This window comes from Pteropus vampyrus, unplaced genomic scaffold (assembly GCF_000151845.1).
Source record: "Pteropus vampyrus isolate Shadow unplaced genomic scaffold, Pvam_2.0 Scaffold2, whole genome shotgun sequence".
Lineage (NCBI taxonomy): Eukaryota > Metazoa > Chordata > Mammalia > Chiroptera > Pteropodidae > Pteropus > Pteropus vampyrus.
In genome coordinates, this window is record NW_011888783.1 from 35,269,845 (window position 1) to 35,275,844 (window position 6,000).

The window sequence follows — 6,000 nt, forward strand, 5'->3', positions numbered from 1 at the left end:
ATAATTAAAAATGTAAGCTTGCAAGACAAGCACTCTAGTGAGCTCTTTAAAGAGATAAGAAAGATTGTAATGCTAAAAGAGCTCTTTCCATATATTAACTGTTGTTAGAATAACATTTACATTGCACATTATGGTTGATAATACACTGTCATCAAAATTTCATTTATCTTCACAGTAACCCCGTGACCCGAGTAAATATAGGGGTGCCTGTTTTCTAAATGAAGAAACTGAAATTCAGGGACATTGAGGGACTTCCTAAATGTCTAATAGTTGCATTGTGAAGATTGGACAAAGAGTTGTGGGTTTTTTTATTAGCAAATTTGGAGCCTTTCTACTCTATTGGCTGTTTTATCCACTTTATCACATTTTGTCATTTCTTAAATTATTAGAGAGCATAACATCAGTTTATGGGAGGTTAGTCATCACCAAATTCTGTAGTGTTATTTATATTTTAGACCACAGATCTTGTAGACATTCTACAAGGTAACTAAATAGGCTGCATAATTAAAAATTTACCCTATTTCTGTGAAGTGGACAGGTCAAGATTTTGCTCTCCGCTCATTATAAATTTGACTTGTGGTTCTGTACAATTAATGTCCATTGATTTCTCAGAAAACTGTGCACTCACTACATAGAGGGTTTGGTTTTTAGAAAAACCAAACAGTACATCATTATTGATTATGTATTGCCTTTCCTTAAGAGCTGTTGAAAATGTGAATACTCTTCTAAATGAGTACTCAGACATAACACTTTAATTCATTTCCCAAACCCAGCAGTCTCCTAGCCAACTACAGCATAGTTTACTTTACTAATCAATGTTCTTTTCCAACCAAAAAAAAAAAAAAAAGTCAAACAAGAAATATTGCCCCAAGCATTAGCTTTTATACTTGGAGCAAATATATGGTTTCAGATTAGTAGGAAAGAATAAAAACCATCTCTTCTCTGTGGCTTAGAAGACTATACTCTCCATTTACCTTATCTCCTTGAGTTTGTGCAGTTAAAAGTGGCAACGGGAATACCGATGAGCCAGAGAGGGAACACAGAGCTATTGAGGGGCTCAGGCATATCTTGGAAATTATCATTCCAAATGCCTTATGCGCTTATTTCTAACTCTGGGCATGCATGAAAGAGCCAAGCAAAGTCATGTAATTGCTGTACTCTATGGGTACCAGAGGGAAATTAGCGATCACAATTATTTACTTAAATATAAATGGGAAACTCCAGAAACCTCGAGGTCACACTGAAACAACTCTGGACTTGGATTAAATTTACAAATTAATGGGAAAGAGCGAGCAGTAAGGCCATCGGGGTACATTAAGTAGTCTCACCATAATTAAAGACTCACTTGTAGCCAAATGACATTTCCCATGACTCTGAGAAGGGAGCGGGTTTATCCAGTCTAGCAAAGCTAAAGATCAGGTTCCAGGTTCCTGACACCCAGTTCTATGCCTTTAAAGACACAGGTTTCCTTTGGTATTATGGATGGAACTAATTGTCATAGGTAGTCATTTTAATTACTTTTTAATATCCAATAGTCATGTTATCAGAGGGTTTGAATACCATCCCATGCCTGGCATGGCGCTTCAAGCATCACACAGAGAAGGTATCGTGTACAGTTAGCTCTAATGAGCAGAGAGAGCTTAACTCTACAAGCTGCAAACAAACATGCCTTGCAAGTCAATCAAGTCCCTCAGAGTTGGAGATCTGTTAGATTCTGGGAAGGTACAACTCTCTTTGGAAAGTTATTATAATAACAAGATGAAGAAAGTTTTGGAATGGAACAAGAAACAAACGTGGATCCCCAGTCAACAAAGGAATGATTTAAGCCGATGGATGGGCTAAGATCATTGTCATTGTCTAGCTATTTCATTACTGCTGGCTTGGGTCACTGTGTTGGCTACGACTTTCCCCAGAGATGGGTCTTCACACAAGGAAATAGATGGCTTTGCTCTCTGGCCTCCATGAAACTAGACTTAGGCTACTAGTTCTCAAATATGGAGACACCAGAGAGCTTATCTTCATGAAAAGTGTAAAAATAAGTAAAGCAGAGAACTGAAGTGATATGGAGAAAAAGTTTTTAAAGTATTTTCTTTTAAGACATCTAATGAAATTAGCTGGCAGAAATGAAGGGTGTTTTTGTTTTTTGTTTTTTTTAGAGGTTGTTTTTTTTTTTCCACTTTATCTGTATAATTGTTTCTGAGTCTATCTGCCAGGTCTTGGTAGTGACAAATCGGACATTCAGACCCCTCCTCAGAGTACAGAGGGATCTCATTGTAACCCAAGGTTGATAGAGCTGGCAGCAGCTCGTTTGACCATGACCAAGGCCACACATTCCCTCAGCTATTCTGACTTAGAAGGAACAATAGCAGCACCACAGAGCCGTAATAACAATTTCACTGCATTTTTCCACATGACATTTAAAAGGCATAACTGCGCTAAGAAGTTGGACGATGGGGAAACTGAGGAAGAGCTGAAGAATTATTGGCCCCAAATCAGAGAACTGATAGAGTGAACTGTTCCAAGTGCAGTGGCACATTCTTGTCCGCAGAAGTGTTTGGGATTAATCACCCACAAAGATGCTCACTGTTCAATTAAACTGATTCTCAGCAAACACCTGAGAATAGTAATGAATGTGAATCTCTCTCTGACTTACCAGCATCCTCCTTTATCATGGATTTCTACTTCATACTTTTTATTTATACATTATCCAATTGATTACAAATACTTAGAGAATTGGGAATATCTGAAAGATTTGAATTTTTAAAGTTTCTTATTCCCAAGCATTGTTAAATCTATCATCCCAGTATAAGTCAATCAGACTAATAGATAAGACTAGGATCCAAATACCCATGTTATTGGTACACCAGAAAAACCTATTTTTTCTGATATAACAAAATATTTTGTATTTTATTAATATTTTATATTGCATTAATTTTTTAAAAACTAGAAATATTTAAAATCTAAGTGGATTGTTGAACATGCAATGCTAGCCTATTTGCTGGCGAAGAGAAAGATGACATTAAGGCACCACTTTGGTTGCTTAAGCCTTTTATTCACCAGACAGCACATGACATACATTTCTGATACATTGCCTCAAGCTCAAGCTCTGTGACCACCTCCCTAAGAAGATAGGATCAGAGGCCTCTAACTCCTTCCAAAATATTCTGTAGCTCTTTATATCAAAGCTTTAAAGAGTACACAAATTAAGCTACACGCAGAGTAACACTTTGAAGAAAAGAAATTGAGGTTCCACGCTAATATTATTCCAGCACTCTTATTCTAAAGAAACCCATTGTATCCTTTAATAGATTTAAAAAAAAAGAAAGAAAGAAACTACTCATTTCAAAAAAGTAAAGTTGGATCATTTGTATTTGTCTTCACGAATTCAATGACTGATAGGCAGATTTTTTTTCCCCCAAATGAATGTTCTTTTTGTTTTCCAAAATGAATTCATCTGTTCTAAATGTACTGCTTTATTTTCAATTATTCCAAGACCTGAGAGCATTAATTATCCCAGCAGCAAGTCAAACTAAAACACTGGTTACAGGCATTTAAACTGTGACCCTAAGTAGTAGTTGCCCTTCATAATGATTCATTTTATTTTTTTCCCTCTAGAGGTCTCATCTTTCAACCCTACCCAGACAACCTATAATTCTGCTCCTTTGCCCTCTCTAAAATTGCCTGAGTGCTGTCTGCCTTCAAGGGAGATTTACTGCTCTAATGGCAGAAGCGGTGAAGGTCAGCTGAAAACTTGGGGTCTATCTGCCTGGGGACAGGGGATTCCTAAATAATTTCGACAGTCCCCGAAAATAATGATTGGTTTCAGTAACCTGATGACAGGCAAAACTACTACTCCATTATGGCAAGGAAGTTTGTTTCTTCACTGGGAAAAATTTATTTGCTGAATTTCTGTGTATAATAACAACTGTGGGACAGAGTGAACATGACTGGCTATGTAACACTATAAATAAGCCAGTAAAAACAGTAACAATTGTGGCATTTGTGGGGTGAGTGTCTTTGCCATTTAAGTGTACGCTGTGTTTGGTTCTCATTCCACATCTTTCACTTGCTTTCCTCAGGGGAATGCAATGCAGACATCTATATTTTGTTGTTCATTATGAAACCTCTTCAGATCCAGCTTCCTAATTTATCTTAAAAGATTTATGAGATGATTCTGGCTAAGTTCTTTTGAGGGTTTGGTCTCAAACTATGTTAATATCCATAAACTTTGTGAGCTAGAAATTGAGTCTTATTGTTAAAGTCATTCTCCATTACCTGAGCTGGTTTACCTGTGGCTACTCACTACTTGCTACTTGCCTGTGAGTCAGTCCATCAAAGATCAGAGGGAGGTGAGGTTGCGGGGTAAGGTACCAGAGTTTGGGGTTGTGGGCCTGTAACTCAGTGCTCTTCCAATGGCATTACTAAGGCAGATGTTGACAGCCATTCATTCAATAGTTACAAAATTCGTTTATGATTAACTTCTTAGTATTTTCAAGAGCATTCCCCCTACTAATTACACATTTAAATTCTGAAAATAAAACTTGTCAAAGATATGAGACTGTATTTGTGGGCATCCAAAGGTATTTGTCTACAAAGTGGTCTTCTTAATCAATTTTCAATCTCAAGTAGATAAAAAGTAGAAAGAAAAGCATGCCAATAGAATAGTGCAAATCTTTGGAATATCAAAGAGTTGCATTCTTAAGACCTGGCTTATTTTTTTGTAGCTGGCATCATGAAGAGGATTATTCAAATAATAGGCATTTGGAATTTCTTCAAATCAGTACCATCTCCTCTCAGGTTTCAATTTCTGGAATTAGGATCATTCACAAAACACCAATGAGTACCCCGAATACATGGCTGATGCATATTCAAGAGACATGATCTCCACCCTCAGGGATCACATAATTAAACAACTGTCCATAAAACTATCAAAAATCATTCTCTTCCATTCCTTGGCCCACATTTGCCATTCTCAGAGTGATAATGGCTTCCTCCCTTGATCTGTAGAAAGTCAGAGATTCTCATCTTAGTCTTAAAATGTCTTCAAAGAATTGTTTCCTCTTCCTTTTAAATTTCTTTCTAGTCTTCACCATTCCTTATATGTGCTGCTCCTTTAGTTTTTCACAAACTTTTCATAGTCATTTAGTATTGTTCCTTCCTTTTTCGTAAACTGGGTTTATGAACAAATTAAATGATACAATGTTATGTGTGTGTGTGCGTGTGTGTGTGTACGTGTGTGTGGCTATTTGGCTTGTGTTTGTCCTCATTTTAATGTAAAACTCTTTCCATTTTAACAACTAATAATTTTCTATCATTGTACTGGTATGTCTATACACAGAATACACACAGAAGAAAAGTTATTGGTTTTCTAAATACTAGGCCATTACCTCACCAACTGATATTCTTTTCTGGAGCTACTTATGCAAGCTTGAAGGACATAATTTAGCCTCGCTTCCTTACATAAGTTTCTGCCTCATTTTTCTTCCTTTATTCAAACTTGCTTTGTCCCTTTTTCACTTTTCAGTTTCATTATTAATCACTCGTTCTTGTTTTCCACCAAATTTAGATTAAATTTCTTAATAAAATCTTCCAAATACTAAATCAGCATTTCTTATGCAGCAAAAGAGACAATTATTCACATTGTGCCAAGGAGTTACCATCTATCCACAATAACATCTGCTTCCAAAAACAAAGTCAGACGTATTACTTTTGTTGATTTTTATATTTTAGTCTTCGGCTTCCTCAGAAGAGTTGAATTTATTGCCCCATTACTATGATCTGGTCCCATCTTCAGCTTTGTGTTATTGACCCTTCCATCTATTCACTGATACAATTACTTTGCTTCAAAAACAGAAATAAATCTGCCCAAACTTGAGATGAAATTATAATGTATACTTTTGGTTGACTTCCTTGATTAGTTTCTCACTTTTCTTTAGGACTAGAGGAGGACTTTACACACCATCTCTTTGTCCTTGCTTGTCTACTAGAGTCAACACCCTA